Source organism: Triturus cristatus, chromosome 3_2, assembly GCF_964204655.1.
Source record: "Triturus cristatus chromosome 3_2, aTriCri1.1, whole genome shotgun sequence".
Lineage (NCBI taxonomy): Eukaryota > Metazoa > Chordata > Amphibia > Caudata > Salamandridae > Triturus > Triturus cristatus.
Window position 1 is genome coordinate 471,880,443 of NC_140584.1, and position 27,578 is coordinate 471,908,020.

A 27,578-nucleotide genomic window follows, 5' to 3' on the forward strand; every position below is an offset into this window, starting at 1 on the left:
TCATACTACCTCCATAATAGATGCCTATAAGAGTTATGCTAAGTGGGTTAACTCTGCCTTGGATGCTGTGCTGCTTCTGAACAAGGTTAGACACAGGCGGGAAAGGCCATATGCCCCTTGGTATACCAGACTCTTTAAAAGAAGCAAAGTATTGCTACAAGAAATTGGAAAGGGTCTGTACTTTGGACTATTCCCAAACAACCAAAGCTGAGCTAAAAAAAACACTAAAGACCTACATGCGAACAATTGTTTTAGCCAAAGCAAAGTTTGATGGTAAAAAGTTCACAGCCGTACAGCATTCCTCAAATGAAATCTTTGTAATAGTTTGGTCTCTGTGAGCACCGATATGTTTGGCGCAAGCTGTTGAGCATTCTCAGGGACTTGCAAATGAGCTACTAAACTACTTTGATGGCAAAATCATTGCTATATGCAACTCTCTGGCACATTCAGCACTGGATTAAGCATCAGAAATCGGGATCTTGGCTGTGTGCTCTAATTCAACATTTGAGCTGGGGGCTTCGAACGATGACCATTCTATGTTTGCTGGAACGCTTGCATAGCCCCAAGTGGGTAATGTTCCAAGAACATCGCATGCACATCAATTAACCAGCTAGTAGTGATAGGAAGGACCTACAGGGAGGTGAAATTGTGTCAGATGCCAGACTTTAAAAGCTATTAGATGCGCTTTGCACTCTTCCAGGACTCATCCACCACCAGGCGATTATCACACTCCATCAGGGAGGCAAATCAAAAGAACGTAGGAAGCCCATCTCATTCTCCTGTATTGGCTAGGCCATAAATATGTACATGCTTTGTGCCTAGGGCAGAGAAGGTGTTACAGGAAGCCCAGAAACATCACACATTTCTAAAAATATAAATCTAACCAAATGTTCACAGTGTCCCCATAAGCTTACCTTATTTCACACACAAGCATTAGCAAGACTCCTAAAATACCTATTTCAGTTGTTAAATGTCGTAAAACCTTCACAAGTCCTCTAGCGATAAAATGTTGTAGCTGCCTAAAGGCTCATTAGTCTAAAAGTAATTATTGCTACCATGCATATTTCCCAAGCATACAGAATCTGAGGGTTTGTGAAAGGAAACTGCTTCTGTGTAAAAATATCAATGTCTCACTAGCAAATCATAGTGTAACAAGATACTTCAAGGGAATAAGTGAGCAATAGTCCAATCTTCAGGTTTTAGTTTTATTCTTCATATTCCCATAAACAGAATATACCATAAACAGAAACCTTCCAAGTGGCAAATCTGACATAATCCAACTGTGCAAAAAACATGATCATACTCACGTAAACAGTGCACAAACATGGTCTTGCCTGACCTTTAAAAAAGTGCCATCCAGCTGCATAGTGAGTCCAGTTGATCTTGGGTTACACTTTAAACACGCATTTTCAATGCAATAGGTCTCGCATTCACACGAGTTTGAGCTATTGGCATTGTAAATGACAATGCCTTTTATTTATGTTTTGGGTTTTAAAACATAAATAAAAGGTAGTGTCATTTACAATACGAATAGCTTAAACTCTTGCAAATGCGAGACGTATTGCATTGCAATAAAGGGCCTTCTCGACCGCTTGTTAGATTGTAAATTTCAGAGGAGAAGACCGGCCAGCGACGTCTTCAAAGTAGTGTTAAATAGTGTAGGGAAGAAGATGTGTAAGTGTTGTAAACTGAACAGACACAAAGTGTGAAGTGAGAGTTACATATGATCCGAGCTATAAACACTAATAAAGTGTTCAAACACCTTTTGCTCTGTGATTATACTGTTGCAGCTGATTGTGCAGTGTGGCATTGCGTAATGTCATTGTTATCTTTGGCCTAATGAAAAACACTCCAACTGTAGTAGGGCCTTGGCTTCACCCCCTGGTGCAGGGCGGGCTGTCCTTTAAGACAGGCATGAAGGGAGGGAGGAATGTTCGGCTGCAGCTCCGGCCTCGTACAGTGCCCCTGCTATTACTAGTGAGAAAGAGGCGCTGAGGTGGTATTAGTGGTGGTGCTATTGGTGGGGGTATTGGAGGTGGTATTAGTGGTGGTATTGGTATTGGCAGTGGTATTGGTGGTGGTATTGGTGGTGGTATTGGATTGGTGTTTGTATTGGATTGGTGGTGGCGGTGGTGGTAGTAGTAGTTATATTAGTGGTGGTATTGGATTGGTGGTGGTGGTATTGGTGGTGGTGTTGGAATTGGTAGTGGTGGTATTGGGGTGGTAGTCGTGGTGGGATTGGTGTTGGGAGTGGTGGTGGTAGCAGTATTGGTGGTGGTAGCAGTATTGGTGGTGGTATTGGATTGGTGGTGGTGGTATTGGATTGGTGGTGGTGGTAATGGTGGTGGTAATAGTGGTGGTGGAGGTATTGGTGGTGATTTTGGTACTGGTATTGGTGGTGGTGTTAGAATTGCTGGTGGTGGTGGTATTGGTGGCGGTGGTGGTTTTGGTTGTATTGGTGGTAGTGCTGCTGGTGGTAGTGATGGCACTGGTAGTGGTGGTGATGATGATGGTGGTGGTAGTAGTGGTGGTTTTGGTGGTATTGATGGTGGTAGTGGTATTGGTGGTGGTTGTATTGGTGGTGGTGGCAGTGGTATTGGTGGCGATGGTATTGGTGGTGGTTGTATTGGTGGTGGTGCTGGTGTTATCGGCGGTGGTGGGATTGGCGGAGGTGGGATTGGCGGTGGTGGGATTGGTGGTGGTATGGATGATGGTGTTAATAAAACAGGCTTTTGAAAACAACCAGTCAGGTGGCTTTAGTACAGATGACATGTAACACAGATGTGCTGTTGTCAGCTTCAGCCCATTAGCACACAATTATGTGCTACCTGGAATTCATATGACTTAATTCGCTAATCATTTCTAAATCCATTTTACTTGGGGGGTTGAAATAGACCAGATAATGCCGGGTTAAAGTGATTAAAAGCAGGTGCCCGTGTTATGTGGGTGGCCGTGCTGCTTAAAAAAACGGTTTCAGCTGAAGCAGCACATGTCTGGTCTGCAGTAAGAGAAACTCAAAGTAAATAGTGCTTGCTGACTAAATAACAGGTCTCACTTAACTGAAGTAAAAGGGCCAGGTGCCATGGGAGGGTACAAATGAAGACAAGGCCGTACTAAGGCGGGACTAACAATCCTATTAACAAATCCAAAGGCAGCATTTACGAAAGAGAATGAAACAAGCCAATGAAAAATATGGGTGGAGAGTGGGCGCAGCTTGTCTCCCATACTGAACTACAGCAGTCTCGCAGAGAGCGCAGCGCATGCGCGCTGCCGCTAGGCTCGACCTAAAGAAAATGAGGTTAACTTGCCATTCTGGGAGCCAAGTAACCAATTGCCATGTAGGGTTAAATAAAAAGACAGGATCCCCACTCATTGACGTTTTACAGAGTAAGAATCTCTACGATTGACTTTCTTAACTTTGACTAATAAATACTAGAGATCATGGACATCCCTAACAGTATATGATGGAAGGTGGAGTAGGTAGTAGATGGTAATCTGTGTCAAATCTAGTAGAAGAGATGTAGACCAGTGGAACAAACATCGATCTGGATTACTCAAGAATACATTTTTTTTTTTTACCGTAGATTGAGAATTTACCCAGTTGAGAAACTAGGAGCAATCACAACTGAGTACTAGATCACATTTTTATTGCTAAAACCACATTCGTTATTAATAAAGTCTGCCTTCTCCAACTCTGCAAACCCAGTGAAACTTTTTATAACCGGTTTTAAATTTAGATTGACATTTTAGATTCGTTTTACACCTAAAGACAAGAAAATACATGGCTGACAACTCCAAGAGAAACACACAAGCCACCATGTCACAGATCCCAACAATTGAAACAATCAAAAGATAACTTCTTAACCCAGGAGACACAGCGCTCCTGTCTTCCGTAGTCCGCATCATACACTGTTTGTTGGGTGATCCCAAAGTATAGCAGTGCATAGGGTGGTGTTATGCATTTGCTGTGAAAACATTTCACCCAGCTAAACTGAGTGCACTCATTTTGAAAGAGTCAAAATTTGGTTAGACTGGTTTCCTAATTTACTGGGTATTGTATGAAGAAATAGTTTCAGACTCTTGGAACATCTCTTTGCATCTTGAATTTGCTTACTTGATTATATCACAAGAAATTAAATTATAGCAACTATCATCTTTATGTTAAAATTAAAACTACTAGTTGAAATAATACCCGTCTGATGCATCATTCCATAAAAAATATAAATTTATAGTGCCATTTGGAAATGTGTTGAATACATGGTCAGATAATTTCCCATCAATTGATTCTGAAAGCTATTAAAAAGATGCACATATAAAATGTCCAGTAGACCAATATACTGACCGAGCATGAAATTGCCTTTAGTACATTTCGGCAAGAAAGCTATTCCCTTCAATATGTTAAGCAGACATTTCCGCCATTAAACAAGAAGACACAATGAGAAAGATAAAAGCAGAACTGGTAGTTTTTGGTTATATAATAAATAGACAAGCAAAAGCACACACATAGAGATGTAAAACACAATTATTAATACAGCTAGACCAAACATTGTCAGGAATGGGAGGATGGTAATTCCACAGAGTATTCCATTTAATATAGTAAGATTATATTATGCGACTTATTGGAATGGGCAATGGAACGGGACAAATTAACGTGATGAAACATTTGAGAATATGTGGGCCCATGATGGCTTAAGCAACACACCCTGGTAATATTATAATGCCCATGAGCTGCCAACTGTAGTGAAAAAATCTATGGACTGCCTGTGGGTATGGTGACTTGGGCAGGGTAAGCAGACAAGAGAAGGTTGTGGGTGATAATACTACATGTTCGGTCCATTTATTAATTTCTTTGTCTGCTGGTAAACAAAACAGGGGAACGGTAGTTATTTTGCAGCTCCTGAGGTAAGCCAATTATAGGATACCACAGCAGAGTCCATGCAGGTCTGAAATACCAGGTTGCTACTGGAAATTTCCAGACAGCTCCTTTTCTCTGAAGCACTAGTGGGTGGTAAACAGTCTTTTCACCTCATTACCACCAGCAAAATGTCAGAAATCACCACTCTTGAAACAAAAATGAAGGGAATTTCAAGAATTAGTTCAAAAGAACAAGTTATTTACCTTTGGTAAGAGTCTCTATTTGACAGTGGATTCCTCACCTTAGAGTATTCCCAAGGCCTAAGACTGGATCCGGAAAACCTTGAGCAGTACCCGCAAGTGGCTTCAATCAGGTCCATATTGGCGTCATCAACGTCGGAAAGGACGTGGCGGTGCTCATATAAGCACGATCCCAGTGCGATTACATCAGTTTATTTCGTGACTATGTCCCCGCATAAAATGCAAAGCCACATAAATCTGCAGTTAGACTGAGTCTCTACCAGAAAAGAGTAACCTAAGGTAAGTAACTTGTTCTTCTAATAGAGACTTCTAACTGCAGTTTCCTCACCTTAGAACAGCAATACATCCCAGGTGGTGAGTCTGCAAACTGGCTCAAACCAAAAGGTCCTGGATAACCGAAAGGTCAAAATGCCCATCTCAACAGATCAGAATGTCCAAGGAGTAGTGCTTTGTTAATGTGTGGAGCAATGTGCAAGTAGAGGTTTTGAAGAGGTCCAGGGTAGATAGCCCCATGTGCCAACGCAGTAGAAGCAGTCTTGGCCCTTGTGGAATGGGCCTGCAAACCCTGAAATCTAAAATCTAAAGCCAGCATTTGTAAAGCGCGAACTACTCACCCCCAAGGGTCTCAAGGTGCTGGGGGCGGTCAGGGAGATTAAGTGAGCTACATGGTTCTGAGCTGTCGCCGGCGATCAAACCGTGAGCCCTGTGCTCTGGAGACAGCCGCCCTCGCTGCTGCGCCACACCTCTCAGCCTGAGGAGGCTGCTTTTTAGCTTGTGCGTAGCAGATCTCAATGCAGAGTACAATTCATTGAAAGATGGTCCACTTCTGCACATCCTTGCCCTTTTTCACTCTAGGGAACCAGATAAAGAGCTGATCTTCCACCCAATGGTCTTTGGTGAAAATATTGTAGAACAAAAGAACTCTTCATGTCCAGTTGATTGAGTCGCTTCTCTCCTATGGAAGGTTAAGGCATGGAGAAAAGGGTAGGCAGAGTGATACTTTGGCCAACATGAAAAGGGGTGACAACCTTCAGCAGGAAGGAGGCATGCATCCGAAGGACCAGTTTGTCAGTAAAAAGCTGGTGTAATGAAAGTTGACTGCAGACCTTGAAGCTCTCGGTTATGGCCACTAAAAAGACTGTTTTGAGGGTCAAGAACCAGAGAACAGCTGTGTAGTGGCGCGCAGGAAGTTAACATCAGGAACCCGAGGGCAAGATTGAGGTCTCATTAGGGCATCACAAAGAGTATGAGGAAACAAGTGCTATAAACCTTCCAGGAACCGAGTCACAAAAGTTGACTTGAACGGAGAAAGGGAGTCCAGCAACTACAGGAAAGCCAAAATCGCTGACAAGTAACCCTTAACAGTGCCCAGGGCAAGGCCTTGCCAGGCTACAGATAAAGCCAACAGCAAACCTCCTACAATGGTGCAGAAAGAGGGTCTACATGATATGAAGGGCACAAGGCTACAAACAAATCCCAACCTGGCTGCCAAGATGAGATCACAGACCTCAGGAGGAAAATCGAAGACTCCACTGCCGCCGTTTAATCTTCATACATGAAAGTGGAACATGTGCAGGTTCGGGTGCAAGATCCACACTGCTGGTGCGACAGGAGATCCTCCCAAAGGGGCAGCATTATTGGAGGACCTATGCTCATGCTCAGGAGTTTAGGATACCACACTCTCAGTGCCCAATCCTGAGTCACTAGGATGACTTGGGCCTGGTTGGTCCTGATCTTGAACACTCAGGGCAAGAGTGGTATCTCTGGAAAGGAGTAAAGGAGTAACAAGCTGTAACCTACTTGAAATGTGTTTCGGAGCAAGAGACACTTTGGAAACTCTAACCAGCAGAAGTGCTGACATTGTGCGTTCCAGTCAGTGGCAAACAGTTGCCATTCCAGATCCGCAAGGCATTGACGGCGGAGTTAATCGGCACTGGAGTTCAAGGATCCTGCCAGGTACTGTACTACTAGGAAAATGTCCTGTTGCTCCAGAAAAGAGGCACAGAGTCTCCTGGCACAGGGTCAACAGCCCCGCCCCTCCCTGTTTGGTGCAATACCATACAACACGATGGTGTAGTTCATGAAAACCTCAACAAGTCTCTTTGATCGATGGAAGAAAGACTTTCAATGCCAAGCGGAGTGCTCCAAGCCACAGAAAATTGATATTAAGCAGACTTGAGTCCTCTGACCTCCAGCTTTTCCAGATGGCTGCCCTAACCCAGAAGTAATGCATCGGCCACAACTGTCATCTCTGGTTGGCGACGAGAGAGGCGTTTGCCGCTGACCCAATCACAGTTCATCAGCCACAACAGCAGATCGTTTTCATTCTCCTTTGAAATCTGGACCCTGTCGAAGAGGTTCCACTGGTGCTGTGCCCACTACAGAGCCAGCAGTGTCCTCTGCATCCTGCTTTACCAGCAGCCTTAAGACTAGTCTCACCGGTATCTAGGATTGAGTTTGAAACATCAGGATCTCCTGGACACTCTGCTCCGATAGGTAGCCTAAGTTCTGCACTGTGTCCAGAATGGCTCCAATTAGAGTGTCTGAGGAGGAGCCGGGTACACTTTGGCATGTTGATGGTGAACCCTAGCGAGTGCAAAAGATTCTCCATAGTCTGGAGTTGGTTGACGACTGTCTGGGGCGAGCTACGGCTGGTATAGCAGATGCCTATAGGTGCCCTTCCTACGTCTGTGGTAGGGGCGAAAGGACTCCTGCTGAGACTGAACAGATAGAGAAATCCAGAGAGATGTGGTGGTACACAGCTCTCTCGAAAGGGCTCAAGCACTGTAGCAGCTTTGTTGCCAAATATGAGGGAGCCTTCGAAGGGATGACAAGGATGCCGGGACATCTTTCAAGAATCTAGTATACCGGAACCAGGCACGATGAATCAGCACCACCGTAGTAGTCCTGGTTCTACCTAATCAGTCTGTTGTATTTAGACCACAGCGGATGGGGAACTTTGCTGCGACCCGGCCATCAACAAGCGTTCGACGGAGGATGGTGTGGTCCTTCTCAAGAAGCATGGGAAGCAGCTGTGCAACAGAGTTTAATAATGCATGGGAGTAACAGCCCAAGAGGCATGCTGAGTTCACTGACTGCAAGGCTAGGCTGGTGCGCTTCCCAAAGGAGTTCAGCCTCTTGGATTCAGTGCCATTTGGGTTGGCCTTAGATGTTGAAGCCAGCAAAACCAGACTCTCAGGTGATGGGTGCTGGGACAGGAAGGCTGGGTCACCTGGACGAGATGATGGCGACTCACAATCATGCACAGGAGCAACTATACAAGGTTTGGCCCAGGCCCACAGAAGAAAGTTAATGAGGGCTTCATTAAAGGTAAGCAGGGGCTCAGGCAACTCTGCTCTTGGGTGAAGCACCCAAGTCAAGGAGTTGGTCTTGATCTGGACTGGCAGCAGCTGTACTTCCAAAAGCTCCCCTGCCATGCACATCACAATGGCAAAGGATGCGCCGCCTTCCTATGAGAACGGGCCTGGAGGGGAAAGCATGACAGAGTCTGAGAAGAGTTTGAACCAGTGGCGTCAACCAGCTCCTTGTACTAGTGTTAAGCTGGATCAGGGTCCTCCTCCCTGGGACCAAAACCTTGCTCCTTATCTCCCTCTTCAGGGTGAAAGGGACAATTAAGAGGCAGGAAGTCCAAGGGATGGTAGGGCCTGAAAGGCACCAGCAATGATGTTGAAGCGCAGTTGGATAGGCTTGCCCCTGAGGGGAAGAAGGAACCAGTGTCTGCATTTGTCCAGATCTAAACGGCTTGGCTAAAGCTGGGGGCAACCCCATCGGTGGTACCCCAGCCGGGGCACCTTGCAGCTCTGTCGACCCAAAGTCATGCTAGAGGGAGGCGTGGTCTGAAGATGGCATGCATGACATTATAAATTTCTTTTAACTGGGTAGGAGTGGCTACGGCACTGGGAACGTGGGGTAGCGTGAAGCAGACTGACATTCTCACAAGGTTTAAACCCTACAGGTTTAGTAGGGCACATGTCCCTAGCATACTGGGAGCAATAGCTCATTAACAATGGGCAAAAAGGTTAAAAAAAAAAATGAGGTAACTCCAGATCCACGATGCTGGCGCAGAAAAAAAAAATGATATCAGCGCACAGGAGCGCTTAAATTGTCCCCGCAACATTACATTTGACTGGGACGTCATCCAAAACTGAGCTAATCTATGCCACCTACTGGAACGCAGAGGTACTGCTCAAGATGTTTCAGATCAAGTCTGACAACTGGGAAATATTCTAAAGTGAGGAATCTGTGGTTAGAAGGCTCTCTCAGAAATGAGCTATAATTTGATAACAAAACAACAGTGTTCTCATCAGAAGTAAAATGTAAGCAGATGGAACTAAGGTCTTTTCATATACAAGCTGTTGCTACAGGCCACACATTGGAAGCAGTGGAGAGGCAACTTAATAAGCATCCAGATTAGGTAGCCAAGTTATAGCAACGCGGCAAAAAATCACGGATCGAGGACAGGTCAAGAAGGGAAAATATTAGTTTGTATGGCAGCCTAGGAAAACCTAACACAGGATGACATGCTATCATTTATTAAGGAATTTCTGCTTTGCGTCTTAAATCTCACATTTTCAGAACCAATGGAATTTCAAAGCGCACATAGACTGCGATGGAGAGATAGGTGAGGATCGGGCCATCCAAGCCGATAACAGTATCTGTTGAACCATCAACAAGTTCAAACTATTTTGTAAGGGACTAAGAAACCGGGAAGGGGCCTTCCACCTGGATGGATTAGTTATGCATGTTTCGAGGAGCCTAGCGCGCAACCAAGATGGCCGCGTAGGTGCGAGGCTCCCGAGGACCTCCGCAACCTCCTACGACTATCCTGAATTTATCCTGTCTCGGACGAGGGGAATGTGTTGGTGAGCCTGAGCTGAGGTGGCACCCGTTTCCCGTTGTCAAATCGGACCTCGGACACCGGAGTGAGCACCGATTGAAGTCTGCGGCCTTCTCCTCGCCAGACCCCGGATTTGCGCTGAGGGGTGACCCAGTGACAAAGTGAACAACAGCGGCGGGCCGGGCCTGGCGAGTCGCGTACCCCGCACTTTCGCTTTCACTTTCGCACCCCCTTGCAGGGTTGGGTCGCGGGGCTCTTTGTGTTGGTGTGGTCTCGCGGGGAGACTCGGCCTGCCCGCCGGCTGTGACCCACCCCGACGATCTGAGGTGGCCCCCCCCGGAGCTTGTGGCCCTGATTGCCTGCTCTTCACGTCGTGGCTGGTGCGATCGGGGGACTGGTGGCCATGGCCACGAAACAAGATGGAGACCGGGCAAAGACCAAATCGACCCGGCGTGGCACCACCCATCAGGCCAACAGTATGGACCGCTATACCCTCCAGAAGGGATCTCCTGGCGGACCGCACAAATCCCCTGAGGGCCCTCCTGATGCCCCGGACCTGCCCACGGATCTGACTCTGCGTGATGTCATGGGCGCCATTGCCGAGATGAAGGCCTCGGTGGGCCAGCGGTTCGACACACTGGCACAGAAGATTGACTCGGTCCTCGTGGATGTTGGCCTGGTGAGGGCCGATCTTTCCAAGACCAACGACCGAGTTGATTCTTTGGCCCACACCGCATCGGGCCTTACTACTGAGGTGGCGGCACTACAAAAGGAGGTGCGCCGGCTTAGTCAGGCGAGCGCCCTTATGGATCGGCGCCTGGAGGACTCCGAGAGTCGGGCCCGGAGGAACAACATTCGCATCATCGGGGTGCCCGAGGGACGGGAGGAAGCGGCGGCGGACCTATTTGTGGAAGACCTGATCGCTACCCATCTCCAGCCACGGGGGCTGAGTAAATTCTTCGCGGTGGAGCGGGCCCACAGGGTTCCCGGGGGAAGGCCGAAGGTCGGAGCCCCTCCGCGGCCTCTCATTGCCCGGATTTTCAACTTTCGGGACAGAGACGCTATCCTGCAAGCCTCCAGACTGCATGGGCCGGTTAAGCTTGACAACATGGAGGTGAACATTTATCCTGATTTCACTCCAGCGGTCCAGAAGCAGAGACTGAGCTTCCAAGGCATCAAGCGCCGTCTTCGGGACCTGAACTTTAAATACGCTATGCTCTTCCCAGCCAAGCTGCGAGTGGAGGTAGAGGGTCGCACGCACTTTTTTGACCGTCCCGAAGCGGCCGGAGACTGGCTGGACACTCTGTCTGGGGATCGTGATCTGGGGGGCGGGGGGGGGGGGGGGAGACGGCACACTGGATCGGGACTGAGGGGGTAATATTCTGCTTCACTCTGGACAAAAATGATGCCGCTCTCGATTAAGCGTTTGTCTGTATAATTTCCCCTCCTATGGAGGTTGTGTGGGGTCTACTGGGGGTTCTCCTTCCTCCTCTAGGGGGTTTAGCTAGTTTTTTACTATATATATGGGGCGACAGGCACACTGCACGTTGGGGGGGCTGTTCGGGCTCATGCAGGGGTGCAGGGAGGGGGGAGTTTTGTTGGGGCGGGTGGGCAGGGATGGGGGGGGTGTTGTGTTCGTTTTTACCACAAGGCAAACGTATTATTGTGCTAGCTCTATAGTGCTCTCCGGGGGACAAATGGTGGCTTCTGTCTACGATGGGGGGTAGGGAACTAACTTTGTTGTCCTGGAACGTGAATGGACTGGGGGACAGGATAAAACGAGGTGTGGTCCTGCAGTTCTTGAAGCGAATCTCGCCCGATGTAGTTTTTCTGCAGGAGACACACCTCATTGGCAACTCCTTCTGCGCCATGAATCGGCGTGGCTATCGCCTAGTGGCCCATTCGGGCTTCACGTCTGGCTCAAGGGGTGTGGGCATCATGGTTAAGAACTCGCTCCCGTTGGAGATTGATGAGGTGCTCCATGACGACAGGGGACGTTATGCGGTCTTGGTGGGAAGGATGGAGGGCAAAGTGGTCGTTTTTGTATCAGTATACGTCCCGCCGGGGCTGCAGTCGACTACCTTTGCGGACCTGGGGCGCCTCCTCCTTGACCTTCCGGGGGGGATTCTGGTGGTGGGGGGGATTTCAATGCGGTGGTTTCCGGGACTCTGGATCGTCACCCCCCTAGGGACCTCCCCCGGGCCCAAGTTGGCTATCTGGTCTATTGGACACCTTGGGATTGGTGGATTGCTGGCGTTTAAAACATCCCACGCAGTTACAGTATACCTTCCATTCGGGGGCCCATGGTAGTCTCTCACGACTAGATTATGTCCTGGTCCCGGCGGCATATGTTGGGAGGGTGGGAGAGGTGCGTCATTTGGCACGGGGTATCTCGGACCATTCCCCGCTCCTGTTACACCTGGATCTTTTTCCGAAGGGTGAGGGTAGGGTGGTCCCGATAAATCCCTGGTACCTGCGCGACCCCACCATTCGCGCTGAATTGATTAAATCCCTCCAGCGCTATTTTGACGAGAATGTGGGGTCCGTGCCGTCGGCTGTCTCACTGTGGGAGGCATTCAAGACAGTACTACGAGGAGAGGCCCTGTCCCTCATTTCCCACACCCGGAGGCGCGAGCGGGAGGAGGTGACCCGGGTGGAAGCTGAGATAGCCGAGTTGGAGGGTAACCTAGAATGTGGGGTGACGGATGCCGTATTACATGTCCTCCAACTCAAGCAAGCGGCCTATAGGGCCCTCGTCACGGAGGCGGCCAGGGGCCTCAGTAGAGAGCAACAGGGGAGACTGTATGATGTGGGTGATAAGGCTGGTAAATTGATTGCGTGGCTGGACAAAAGGGAGAGAGCGAGTCGTGTAGTCCCGCTGATTGAGAAAACAGATGGTGTGTGTGTTACTGAGCCGGAAGAAATTGTCTCCTGCTTCGCGGACTATTTCCGTGGGGTGTATTCCCCGGTGTCTTCCCGCTCTGAAGAGGATTCCCGTGCCCTGCTCAGGGATATCGCGCTGCCTTCCCTTTCGGAGGAGGACAGAGTGTCGTTGGACGCCACTCCAACCTCCGACAAAATCGCCCTCGCCATACGTTCGGTCGCTTCCGGCAAGGCCATGGGTCCTAATGGTCTCCCCATCGAGTTGTACAAGTTGCGACCGGATACGCTGGCTCCACATCTCCGATCGATGTTCCTGGAGGCTCATTCTGTGGGCTCCCTCCCGCTGGACCAGCGTCTGGCTACAATCGTGGTTATCCACAAGGAGGGGAGACCTCGGGACCGGGTTACATCCTATCGGCCCATTTCGCTACTGAACGCGGAGCCCAAAATTCTCGCCAAGGTCCTGGCCAATAGGCTGGTCGGCGTGGTGGGCGAACTGGTTCACCAGGATCAGTCCGGCTTTATTCCCCATCGTAGCACGGCCCTTAACTTGCGGCGTTTGCATGGGGTGCTCGCACGTGTTCAGTACATCCGGGAGCCGGCCATTTTGGCGTCCTTGGACGCCACCATGGCGTTTGACACGCTTGAATGGCCATACATCTGGGCGATGCTTGCGAAGTTTGGCTTTGGCGCTAGGTTCATCAGTTGGGTCAAATTGCTGTATTCGGGTCCATTGGCGCAGGTGGTGGTGAACGGTAGAGGATCGGCTCCGTTCGAGCTGGGCCGGGGCACGAGGCAGGGTTGCCCCTTATCGCCGCTCCTTTTTGCGCTTGCCTTGGAGCCCCTGGCGGAGTGGCTGCGGTGGGAGCCTTCCATCCGTGGTCTCCGTTGGTCCCCCGAGTATGAGGACCGTGTATCCCTATACGCTGATGACATCCTTCTGTACCTAGCTTCCCCACGTAAATCACTGATAGTACTGGTTGATGTTTTGCATTCATTTGGTCGTAACTCCGGCTTTGTCATCAACTGGGCTAAATCGTGTGTGTATGTTCTCTCTGGGGAGGCTCCTATTCTCCCGCGGGGCTGTCCGATCCAGATCGCCCGCAGGGATTTCGGTACCTGGGTGTCTTCATTACTCTGGACCCGGAGGCCCGGTATGATCGGAACTTGCTTCCCCCCCTCCTGCGCCTGAAGGAAGATGTCACGCGCTGGCGGCGCTTGCCGCTCTCGCCGCTCGGCCGGGCGGCATTGTTTAAGATGATGTCCCTGCCGCGTTTCCTGTACGCCTTGCAGAACACCATGTACCTCGTCCCAGCGCGCTACTTCCGTGAGGTGGAGAGTTTGCAGCGCCGCCTGTTCTGGGACGGGAGGCCGCGTATCGCGCTGGCGAAGCTGACGCTCCCATGGTATGACGGAGGGGTCGCCCTCCCGGATATCAAACGGTACTATTGGGCCTCCCAGCTGGCTGCTATTAATCACGGCCTGTACGGGCCCGCCTTAAACCCGGCATTCGCAATGGATAAGATGCTACTCCCGGGTGGGGACTATAATCGAGCGCTCTACTCCAGCGCGCCCGACGCTCGGCTGACCGGCCCCACGCGTGTCATGGTGCGAGTGTGGCACGTGGCCAATGTGGCGATGGGGTGGAAGGACCGTTTGACCCGGGCATCGCCACTATACGCGTCCGAGCAGTTGGGCTCCCTGTGGACCTCGAAGGGCTTTGAGAAGTGGGACATGATAGGCATCAGCAAAGTGGGGGATCTCTGGACGAGGGGAGGATTTAAAACGTTCGAGATGCTGCAGACTGAATTCCAGTTGCATGACAGGGAGTACTTTCGGTATTTGCAGATCCGTCATGCACTGGGCTCCGTCTTCCCGGACGTTGCATCCATCCCGGAGTATTCCCCCCTGGAGGATAGAGTGCTGGATGGACACGTTCCGGACAGCACGATCTCACTGATCTACAAAAAACTGATCAATGACCGCTCGGGATTGCTGACTGCCCTTCGTGAGGCTTGGGTTGCCGATGGACTGGAGCTGGACGACGAGGACTGGACCTCTGCGGTGGCCTCCCCGAAAGAGGTGGCCATACCAGCCCGCCTTCGCTTCGTCCAGCTCAAGATACTCCACAGAGTCTACATGACGGGGCCAAGACTCCTGCGTATGGGTTATGCTGTGGACGGGTTGTGTAAGCGTGGGTGTGGCGCTTTGGGGACCTTTCTACATATACTGTGGGAATGCCCGGAGGTGGAGCGATTCTGGCGTGGTGTGCATGAGGTCTTGCGTGTGGTTACGCATGTGGTGCTGCTACCCGAAGCGAGGAGATGCCTGTTGAATGTGTGGGAACCTGCCGACTACTCGGCGCCACAGACGTGGTGGGTGACTCTGGGATATATGGTGGCCAAGCGTGATATTGCTCAACTGTGGGGATCCCAGAGGTCCCCGACTGTCTCGGCCTGGAAGGAACATATGGATTGGTGCATGTTTCGGGAAAAGGTGGTGTATGTGGCGAGAGGTAAGCCTGGGACATGGGTGAAAGTATGGGGCCCCTGGAACGCCTACCGAGGGGGAATTTGTGCTCCGCCGTTATTGCCCGATCCGTCGCCTGCCCCATCCCCTTAGCCGACCCATCTTCCTTGTTCCGGACATTGAGTTTACCCAGCCCTAGTCCTGATCTCTTCCCCTTCTTGATACTCCTATGGACTGGTAGGGTCCCCCTCTCAGGGGAGCACATGCCGCTATTTCGGATTGTGGATTGCCTTGTGGGTTTGTTTTTGTCTGGTTGTTTTTTCAGTTTAAAATGAAACCGTACAGTGGGGTCCGGATGGGGTGGCTATCAACGCTGCTAACTCCTGTGCATTTTCCTCAGCCGCAACGCACGCTCTACAATGTGTATCATATGCTCCTTTTGTCTACTAGCGGCCGGCCGGAAGGTTGTAGGCCCATCTTTGTATATTTTTTGAGTTTTGTAATAAACAGTTTAAAAAAAAAAAAAAAAAAAAAAAAAAAAGTTATGCATGTTTCTGCAGACTTATCTGATGAAACTTACATGAAATGAAAAAAGTTCCTAGCCCTGAGAACAAGAATCACCAGTAAAACATTAGGTTTGGTCTCATGGAACCAGAAGTTATTAATAGAGTGGAAGGCAAGACAATAGAGTTCTTCGAACTACAGGATTTATCAAAGATCCTGGACAACAAATGTCGCAATGATAGATGCACTGCCCATGTAGGTTTAAAAAATTGTCATGAACTGAACTGGGGTGGCAGACCAGACTGATGGAATCTGGGAGGGTAAAGAAGTACCTGGATAAACCAATTTGCACTGTTTGAAGGATTTGTAAGTCCTACACAAAGTACTGGTGATTCTAACCCAAGTGAGAGGCGAATCTCGATCTGCTGTGATGGACAGACCACAAGAATAAACGCAAGGTTCCAAATATTTATGGACTACCCTCACTGTCTTGTACAGTTGTGACAATGTGCATTTCTTATTGTAGGGGGGTACAGTTTCTTTATTCACCATGTTCTCTTGTTTACATATTTGAGTGCCCTTTTATGTACCACTGTTGGACTTGGCCCTTTTCCCTGAATTTTTCGCTTTTATGGGAAACCGCATGTTACGGGAATGCATGTTAAACGCAAATATTGAATGCTGTTCGATGGTGTACGCAGACCGAGTTTCCCTATTTACACATGTAACTTTTAAAATGGATGCCATGGCGGTGTGGTTGTGCCGTCTGACTGAGCTGGGTTACCAGTCTAGTTGTTATTTCCCACCAACTCCAGCTTTTGGAGGGAAGCCTGGCACCCAGGGTGCTCTACCCCTCCCCCTGTGCCAGTTAGAACCGGTTTTTCCCAGACGCTTCTGGAAGCTCTGGCACTGTCTGGTAGGCGGAGCTGGGCTGCCATGTGCTCAGTCAGAGCGTGGACCGGAGAGAGGGGGGACCTGCTGCCAGGGGTTACCGCCATGTGGGCCTGTGTGCTGGGCCCTGAGCTTATATGCACCCCTCTGCTGTCCACAGGGCGAGGGAGATCCATAGTTGGGGCGACGCTGACCTGGGGGAACCTACGCAGGAGACTTAGGCGGTAGGGCCTGGTCAGGGACCTATACCACTGGGGGTGACAGGGCTTAGGTGCTGCCTTCCAAGCTGTGTGAGGAACACTAGACTAGCCCACTGATCTGGCCCGGCGGGAGGGGAACCCAGGGACGACCTGCAGAGACTGACTCATCTGCCTTCAGCCACCAACTCAACCCCCCCCCCCCCCTCAGGAAACCCTCAACCAAGGGCGCAGGAACCAACCAGCGCTTCGTGGGACCCTGACCGCATGCCCTGCGCAAGATGAGAGCTATATTTGGTGGGCGCTATGTGCTGAGTGCCCCGGAGAAAAGGAGCACCGTCTTCTGCCCCTGGAGCTGAGGGGGCTGCCTAGCGCCTGTTAAGCGCTATACTCCGGGACCCGGTAGCGCTGTGTGGCCAGGAAGAACTGTTTATTTGCAAGCGCCGCGGGATCCCTCCCCGCGTAATGGTGACGCTCTGCGCTTTGTGAAATTAGGCGGGTGCCCACCCCGCGTGATTACCGTCTGGAGAAATCACCGCGCGGCCCGGGGAAAGGACGCGCCGTCGAGCACACCACTGTGGGATTTATCGGAAACAGGAGCCTACCCCGTGGTGCCCCGGCAGGACGGAACTCACCCAGATCACCGCCGCGGCCCGAGCCGCTGACGCGATGAAGAAGCTGTCAAGCCCGTCTGGAGGTGGGTGGGATCCACACAACGGAAACCAATGTCGGCTAGGCCAGGGAATGGGAGTGGATAGGAGGACGGGAGCCTACCCCGACTCCACCAGTCAAGCAAGAAGTCCCGGGCCCCACGAGGGGTGGCTCGGGTGAAGAAACCACCGAGCCTGGAAAGGAGCCAGGCGGGAGCCTACCCCGCGCTGGCCAACGTCGACAGACTTCGCTCCGTGGTAGGGGCCCTCTGGAGAGACTGGAGGAGAGCCCCGAGTGCAGCAGCAGCCCCGCCAGCTACATGATAAAGTCTCGGGCCCCAGGGGAGGGACCCGGGTGAAGCACGACGTCCGGAGGAGACCAGAAGAGGCGGAGGACACCCGCAAGATCCCCGGTGAGTGAGGGTCTCCGTGGGGGACTGTGTGTGGAGGAGGGGGTAGCGGGGCACAGTGTTGGTGCCCGCCCCCGTTGGGCCTCCCCCGGAGACACCGGGAGTGTCCATGCCGGCCCGGTTTCCTCAGCTGCCCTGACTGGCAGTGGGCAGCTGCAACGCGCTGCCATAATTGCCCGGAAGACCCGTGTGGCTCCCCTACAGACAGGGCCACATGGCCCCAGGGGCTACCCAGCGACGCCGCAGTGGCGGGTCGCTGCAACGATTGAGGCATTTTTGAACCTCGGGCCCGGAAGAGGGACTACACCGCCCCAGTGTTGTTTTGGGGGCCTCCCATGTTCCGTCTACTGGCCTGACTTCCTTTACACAGCTGCCCTGCAGGACAGTGGGCAGCTGCAACGACCTTGGGCATGTTTATGTCGAATGCCATGATGTTTTGGGTTTATGCCTAATGCACCTCAACTAATGGTTTTACGCCTAATGAGCTGCACATTGTTTTTATGCCATGTCTCCATAATGCAGGTGTTTATAATGCAAATGGGTTATTTTCCCTATGGCTACAGCGTTGGTATTCTGCCGCAGGAGCTCTGCCTAATTTTTATGCCCACAGGTTCAGGCTCGAGTGTAATGCCTTATACATCTGATTATGCCTAATGTGCAGGCCTAAGATTTTGTTATGTCTGGTGAGATGCCTCTTGTTTTTATGCACTGCTTTTGTTATCCTATGCCTAATGCGTTTATCCTAATTTTGTGCCCCAAGCTCCCAGGTCACTGTCTAAGGCTTTTACCCTTATCGCAATGGGGCGGAGGTTACGCATAATGTACCTAGGCGTTATGGACCTATGCTGTTGGTGTTCTGCCTCATGAGTTCTGCCTAATGGTATTCTCTTACAGCTTTCCGGCCTCAGGTGTCACTTATATCATTGATGCCTATAGTGAGGCATTCCTCACGTACATTTATTCTATCTGTATGTCACAATGGTACCGGCAGGGGCCCGATTGGCCCTGCCATGTATATAATTCCCCCCTGTAAATTTTGACCGGGAGCCAGTTGGCGCAGTGTAGAGATTGCTAAAACTACCTTGTGTTTCTATAATACAACAGTTATTCTTACACAAACCTGTGTAGCGTCTCTTTTTGTAGTGTGCCTGGTGTGTCGCCTGTGTGTACTGCGTGGATGCTTTACACATTTCCTCCAGAGTTTGGCCCACCCGCTCTGCACCACGCTAATAATTTCCAACAACCACCCATTTTCTTCATCATTATTCTGTGCACATCAGGTGATGGGTTGGGTGCAGCATGTTGAAACCCAGGGATGGAGTTTTAATACTGCCCAAAGGTGAATCCTATATTGATCGAAGGGAACACTGGGTCAATCTATTCTGTGAGCTCTCTCACGTGTGAATCTATCTACAGACCAGCCATAAGCAAATCAGCCTTGACTCTGCTCCTCATAGGAACAGTCCAGCCCAAACTGCCAGGCCAAGTCCTCCCCAAACCGTAACACAAGTAACTGAGGACCGGTTTTGCTATGAAAATGGCTCATCAGCCATATAAAGCTTGGTTCCAGTAGCACAGTTGGCATAGGACCCACGTCCAGGCATACCATTGCTATTTAGGGTGGTACATCAAACATGCAAAAGGTCATGGGAGGAATGCATGCAATTTGACTAACCGCTGTAAGTTGCTTGGGGTAACATCCCAACCCATTGTTCTTTTGCTCATGTCACCTCAGTTTGGACCCAGCCATATGCAAATCAGCCTTGACCCGGCTCCTCATCCTGAACTCCTCACAAACCTATCTCACTTTGTCACTGTAAACTACCTTCTCCGGACTGAAGAGCCCCAATCAAGGCAAAACTGGCGTTGGGCTGCCTGTGTTCCGGTTCAGAGAGGACCAGTCTTGGTAGTTCAGGCTAGACTGTTCCATGCGGAGCAAGAACACTGATTTGCATCTAGCTGGGACTAATCTGAGGTGGTAAGGTGGGCAAAAGAATGATGGGCTGGAATGCTACCCTGAGCTAATGCAAATGGTTAGACTTTTTGATAGCATCCACCCATCACCTTTTAAGTGTTCTATCTACAGACCAGACACATACAGATACTTCTGCTAATGCCTAGTCTACAAACACAACCAACTCCATCTTGCTTGTGTCATACGAACGCATTGTTACAGTACCAATATATACTCACTAAACTAATACCAATAACTAATTCATAAACTAATTAATAGACTAATAACGTAACTAAATTAACCGAATAATTTAAATAAATTAATAAACATCGTATTCAGCGCCAAGATACCCTTCTGGGTGACTGTGCGCTTTACAAACACACACTATGTTATGTTAATATATGCTTCAGCTCCAATGATAAAAAATTAGGAGTATTTTGCAGAGCTCAGCTTTGGGTGGCATGGAAAGACCACATAACGAGATATGCAAGTGTTTCTCAAGGCAGGGCCGGTTCTAGGGCGGTGCAACCGGTGCCACCACACCGGGTGCTAGCTTCCTGGGGGCGCCGTGCTTGCAAGTTTGTTATGTTTTGAAAACACCTGCTGCCGCGGTCCTTTCCTTCAGCAATTACCAGGCCTCACAAAAATGTGAAGATAACTCCTGTGATTAATGTTCTTCCTGGAGAGAGTCAGAACGGAGTTTTGTATAGTTGAGGTTTTGACTTATGTGAAGGTAGTGCAGAGGGTTAAGATGCCTGCTGCAAAGATCATGTACAGTGTAGATTACAGAGTGCATATAATGCAAATAGGTCAGCAGGTCCCTGCTTTTAAAAGCGAAATCCTTTTGTTACTTGTAATTTATAACTTAAAATCATAATATAGAACAGTGAGCTTTTAACTTTCATCATAGAACTGCATACACACTGCAAAGTATACATTAGAGCATAGATTCATGTTGCAAAAAGGGTTAATTGGGTTTGAAATCTATTCTTATTAAAGAAAGGTCCCAACTTTGCGGTGTCTTTTCGACTCAGAGTTTGTGCTTCTCCACACCAAGCACTCGTAAACTATACTGCCTAACATTATGGATGACATGCGACTCCTACGCTTGTAGTCCTCTGGCTTATGTAACATTTCCTATACACAGATTTACACACGTATTGTCACTGTGTAATGTGTGTGTGATGCAATGTGATCTGACATCCTTTACTGGTATGAGTGGTGCCATATAACTAATTCAATGCATCTGAGTGAGTGGTTATGGAGACTTGGTAACTGTTAAAGGGTGCTAGTGAGAGAATTCATGGTGGAGGTGGTCATTCTGAGTGCCAACTGACATTGTCGCACTGGGCGCTCCTGGGGGGGTTTTTCTCATGCCCTCTCCGCGATTTGAGTGTGCAGTGAGGCATTGCGTAATGTCATTGCTATCTTTGGCCTATTTACTTTGTAATTGGAAGACAGCAAAACAACAGATATATTAATGGCCACACTGATGGGGACAGCTGGAGCAAGATGTAAAGATAGTTTGTATCTGGAAGACAATTAGATAGATACATTATAGGCTGCACTGAAGGGGGCAAGATGCAAAAATACTTCGTATCTGGAAGAGAAATAGACAACAGATATATATAAATGGCTACCCGGACAGGGGCGGGGAGGCCAAGATGTAAAATCTAGAACACAATGATACAACAGATACATTAATGGCCACACTGATGGGGAGGGGGCGAGATGCAAAAATACTTTATATCGAGAAGACAACTAGACAACAGATACTTTAAAGTCATCACTAGCTGGGAGGAGGGCTGATCGGATTACTAGATGTAAAGATACTTTGTATCTGTAATACAACTAAGCAGATATTAATGGCCACACTGATGGAGGCGATCTAGATGTACAGATACTTTGTGTCCAGTTTCCATCTAGTCCCCCAGCATCACCCCAAGCACATTGCAGGTCCAGTGTTGACCCTCAGTTAGGCTTCCAGATCACATGTCAACCGCTACACCACTGGTCGTTATACTGCCTTGGAGCGTCTTCGCGCCAATCGGCACAATGAGGCTTGCTGGAGGATACCTAGAAAGCAGGAGCCACAGGAGTCGGGCTCAGGTAAGACACTGCTGTACAGGAGTTTAGTTGACTTATCTGCCTTGCCAGTCAAGCCCCCCCTCCACCCACCAGCAGGATTGCACTCTGCAGTCAGGGTCTCATTCTGCTGCACCTCAGGGCACCTACTACAGCTGTCCCTCTGCACTAAGACGTCATTCACTGCTCTGTGTCTCCATCTTGAGCCTGCCCCAAGTGTCTACGGAAGGCACAAATGAGGGCTTGCCGGGGGCCATAATCACCCTCAGGTTAGGTCACCAAGTACAGCCACCATCTCCACCCCGGCCACAGGCACTGCCATTTTACCTGGCCAAGTCAAATCCCTCTCATCTATAAACTTAATGATCAGATGACTTAATTTGATTCGATTTGGGACCATTTCTGAGACCACGATTAAGCAGCGTAGAGAAAAGATAGCTTTATATTTGTGGTGGGCTAAGCATTCATGAATTTGGATATTAGGGCACATAGTGGAGAGAACTGAAAATAATTAGAAAAAGCCTGAACAGCACACCCCTGTGTAATAAATTTTGAGTCCAACATTAATGTAGGTTGATCACTGTATCCAAAATTACATGTCCCCCTCAGTACAGGTGGGAGAGATCAGTTCCATCAATCAATGATCTCCATTGTCAAAGAATCCAATCCCCTTCAATTTCAGTTGATTGTCATCTTTTATTGTTAAAACAGAAATCCCAGCACACGATCTAGCCGACACGTGTTTTCAAGGCAATTAATGTATAACAATCTTCCCGGTTGGTACTTGTAGGTGACCCTCAGCAAATCGACCAGTCAAAACAAAATCACGTTCGACTACAGAAGACCATGAATCTTGAAATAAATCGTAGTTGCAAATAGAAGTGAAAATCAAATGATAAAATGACAAGCTTCAATCATGTTATGTCAGTATTCGGTACAGCTCCCTGATACGAGTGTACACGCTATCCCAGAACAGTGATGAGTATAACCGAACGTGGAAGGTCCCGCAAAAAAATGAGTGGGTTTATCAAGACGAGATGTTTGTAAGCAAACATACCTATTTTCAGGAAGCCCTCGTGTAGCAGGGGAACTTGTTTTTAACCAGTGTCCAGTATATGGTTTACAATGGCTTTCCTGGTCACTTACACTGACACCAATAGGGCTGACCAGCACAGGGACAGATCTGCTCATGCTGATATGCCCTCGCATATAATATTAAGCACCCTGCATTAGGGCTGTCAGGCCTGCTGTAGGGAGGACTTACAAATAGCATATGAAGTGGTTGCGGACATGGCAGTTGTGCAAGTGCTTGGTGAGGGGTCCCCTAGGGTGGACCAAATCATCCTACAGCCCTTGGGGGACCCTCTTTTATTACCCCAGGCCCTATATACCAGGGAACTATTTATTAACAGTTTACAATGGTCGCTGATGGTTTGTCAATTGGGAAAAAAATTCTAAAGTTTTAGGGAAAGAAAACGGATACTGGGAACTTGGCTAGCAGGGACCAGTACACCTCAGTGAAAGTTTAATCAAAAACTAGGCAAAATTTGTGTGTGGGGAGGTGGAGGGTGGGGCGGTGATGTACTACAACAAAATAAGGTTTCCCACGGGGGCCTGGTACTTCTGGACTTGCTCCTCCTGCCTGGAGCTGGGGGTGTCTGCCTCTATGTATGTACAGCCTCCTGGACACACGGATTGCCTAACCTTTTCCCATAGTTGGCATTTATATGCTAACAATGAGCCCCGGGGAGCCACCTCGCTACTGCTGTGGGGCCCAGTGTGGTCGCAATCAACCTTACCCCTCATCTCCCTGGTGACTACTAGAGCAACGAGAACTGAGAGGCAGCGGTGGGCCATAACTATGTGTCAGGGGACAGTGGGCTTGCTCCTGTACATCCTTGATGCCCTGTAGATGGGATTGAGCCCACGTGAGACCTGGGAGCCGGCTGGGGCCTGACCAGACACTGCAGCGGAGGCCGTGTGGGGAGTGAGGGACCTTGGAATTCTGGAGGCGGCGGCTCTGGTGGCCCTCGTGTGTGTGTGTGCAGTCGGGATGTTAGATCCTCTTAACTTTTTGTTCATGGGGAGAAACAAACAGCCAGGCTCCTTGCAGGGGAACAGCATGGAGCAGTACACCACGCTAGGGCAGTCTGCTGAGGAGCCCTCCAAGGAAGAACTACTTGCTGCTATACAGGGCTCCAGGGTGGCCCCTGGGGGGGCAGAAAAACAGTGGTGCTTGAGGTGAACCTCCTCCGTGCAGACCTGAGAAAGGTGTCTGACAAGTTACGATTGCAGAAGGGTCTATTATGGAACTACAATCCGAAGTGGCTGCATTGCATAAACAGGTAGCTACAGTTACCTCCAAGACTAGGGCCCAGAATGCTCAAGTAGAGGATGCAGAGGGGAGGTCCGCTGCAATAAAAGCATTTTTCTGGGATTCCTGAATGAGACGAGGGGGATGCCACTGAGAGTTTTGTGGTGCGATGGAGCCGGGACATGTTAAAATCAACTGAGCTATTCCCCTTTTTTGTGATCGAGAGGGCGCATTGAGCGTTGGTAGCACCCCGCCCCCCCTAAGACCACCGCTACCATTGCCTGCATTTTGAACTATACAGATAGAGATTGCATCCTCTGTGCTGCCCGGGAGACAGATGCTGCTCACTTTGAAAACCACTGGATTTCAATTCATCCAGATTGCACCAAGGTCCAGGGGTACTGGAACTGCTTTCAGGAGGTTAATGCAGAGTTACGATCAATGGGCCTCCAATACATGTTATTGTATCCAGCTCTATTGAGGGTCTTGTCTGGAGGAAGGCCCATTTCTTTGATACTCCAGAAGATGTTTGGAGATGGCTGGGGGTATGGAACAAGGTACTGAAAGAGAGGGCAGGCTCATGCTGGGCCAGGAGTGCCGGGGGAGCTTGCAGTCCGAACTGGAAGGTACAAGAGGAGCCTGCAATTGGAGAGTCTTCGGATCGTAATGGGAAAAGCCTGATGATGATTGTAATCCATGGAGATGGTACCATGGCATTGGCTCCCCAAGTCAATGCGTTTGATTCTGGGGGGCTATGTCTACTCCAGAAGCTACTCTGGAATTGGGGGACTCCGTTGCCTGGTTTAAGATCATGTACCGTTATGCAATTTTCTTCCTTGCTCTCTTTCTGGTTTCCCCACTTTTCTTGGGGGTGGAGGGAGCATCTGGGACTGTGCATATGTGCATATTTATTATGTTTAACGCATGTTGTGCTGTGTTCCTGGTACGGCATCACACTGTGTTCGGGTGCCTTTTCCACAGTTAATGGTAGGCCACGGTTGTGGGTCACACGTTTAGGCTGTGGGTCCTGACAGAATGGATCTTGATGGATATACAGTATGATTTGATGTCATTTTACTGTTTATCCAGGGCAGAGGGTGTAAAGGGTATTAAAATGTCCTGTACTACTTTGGGATATAGGGTGCGTGTTTTTGGTTGCAGTGCGTATGAGGTACCAAGTACTTGCTTTTCATCAGCTAGGATTTTTAGGATGGCAGCCGACTGACGGTGGTGATAAAGCTGGTCCCTCAGGGATGGAGTTGTAATGCTCAATAGCTGAATGTGTGAATGACTTAACATGGAATGTCAGGGGCCTGAATGGCTATTACTGGTGGTACAGGATGCAACTTATTCCTTTGGCACCACAAGGTGCAAAAAGCTTGCTTTCAAGAAACTCATTTAGTGGATGGGGACCCTCAGAAGCTAGGAAAGAAATGGAGTGCTCAATTATTTTCAGCTACTTACTCCTTCTATGGTAAGAGGGTGTCCATCTGGATTGCTCCCCAGGTCCCATTTTTACACACATACAATGAAACAGATATAGAGGGCTGTTATCTCCTATTCCAGGGTACACTGGATAGTAAGGACATAACAATACTCAACACTTATGAGCCTAATGTGGATGGCAGACACTTCTAAGAGCAAGAACAAAACATTCTGTAGGGCAGCATGGCGTCCCATGTGATTTGGGCAGGGTACTACAATTGCATCTTAGATGGTGAAAGGGGCAGCCACCCACCAAAGCAGGATAATAAGCCCCTGGTGACAACTTCCCTTGCTGCGATCATGCGCCACATGGGTGCTAGCTAATGTGTAATGAGGAGGTCAAGAGTACACCTGCCATTCCCCGACTCATTATACCTATAGCCACCTGGACCGCATACTGGTAACTGGGGTGGATCATTTGAGGTTGGATACGGTGACACATTTGGGGCTGCTCCATTCTGACAATGCGCCTGTTCTGCTGCGCCAGCGGTGGGGCAATGCAATATGATGGGTGGGACGTTGGTGTATGCCCTCTGAACTCCTGACGGACAAGGTGTTTTGAGATGCACTAGACCCATCCCTTACAGAATATTTGGCCACAAACCTGGGGACTATGACCTCCATGGCCACTGACTTGGAGACTCTTAAGGCAATCATGAGAGGGGCATGTATATGGACAACCTGTGGCAGAAAGTGACAATTGGAGGCGGACCTTGGGGCACAGGAGTGACACCTGGCACACCTGCATGGGTCAAAGGCTTCTTCGGCAGAGGCACGTGAAGAGGAGGTTTTGCAGGCTCAACAGGAGGTGCAGAGGATTTGGGACACCCTAGACATATTTACTCTTCGGCCATACCGCCAGCGCTTGCACAGGGAGACCGACAAACCCATTCGGCTCCTAGAATGGATCCTACGACAGGAACTGGAAGTCCCTTCCATGCTGCATATTCGAGGTTCTAGTGGCACTTCGGCAACCAGCCGGCAAGATATCCGAGGCGTTTTTGTGGAACACTTCAAGGTGAATTGTTCCGGTGCGTTGGGCCCCGCACGACTGATGGAAGGCTTTCTAACAGAGGTGGGTTGCCTAGTCTAGAGCCAGACTCTTTGCAGGAGCTGGAGATTTCCCTGGAGGACCTGGGTGAGGCCATCTGTGCCCTCAATAGGTCCTAGGCTCCTGGTGGGGACGGTTCCCTGTGGAGTTTTATCAAGCTTATCCCACTGCACTTAAGGAGAAGCTGTTGAGGGTCCTCCGCTATGCCCAAATTAAAAGAATCCTCCCGCTCACCATGCGGGAAGGGATCATATGTATCATGCTGAAGCCGGAGGTTGATCCTGCATCCCCTTCCTCGTATAGGCCCCTCACTAAGCTTAATTTTGAAATAATAATATGTAAACTTTTGGCGACAAAACTGGGGGGACGGGGGGGTTATTCATGGATTAGTGCATGAGGACAATCCGGCATCATGCCGGCAGTAGCATGGTATTTAATTTGCGATGGTTTATGTGTTATATGAACCTATAGATGGTGATTGTAAGTTAGCTCTGGTCTCTCTAGATAAAGAAAAAGCCTTTGACACTGTGGAGTTGCCTCATTTAATGGCAGTGTGGGAGGAATGGAATTTTGGCCCCTCTTTTGCAGCTGAGTGTGGTAACTGTATACTGACCTCTTGGTCTGCATCAGGGTGGGGGGTTGATCTATCGGAGGCGTTGTCAGTCGGGAGGGGAACCAGACAGCATTATTCTCTCTCACCACTCCAATTTGC

General features: G+C 49.5%; 1 protein-coding gene across 2 annotated transcripts in view; it reads right to left on the minus strand.

Annotated features, from left to right (window-relative positions):
- The window catches only part of PDE3B (phosphodiesterase 3B), a 1,362,481-nt gene that overhangs the window by 41,904 nt on the left and 1,292,999 nt on the right, over window positions 1–27,578 (minus strand). The window lies entirely within an intron of this gene.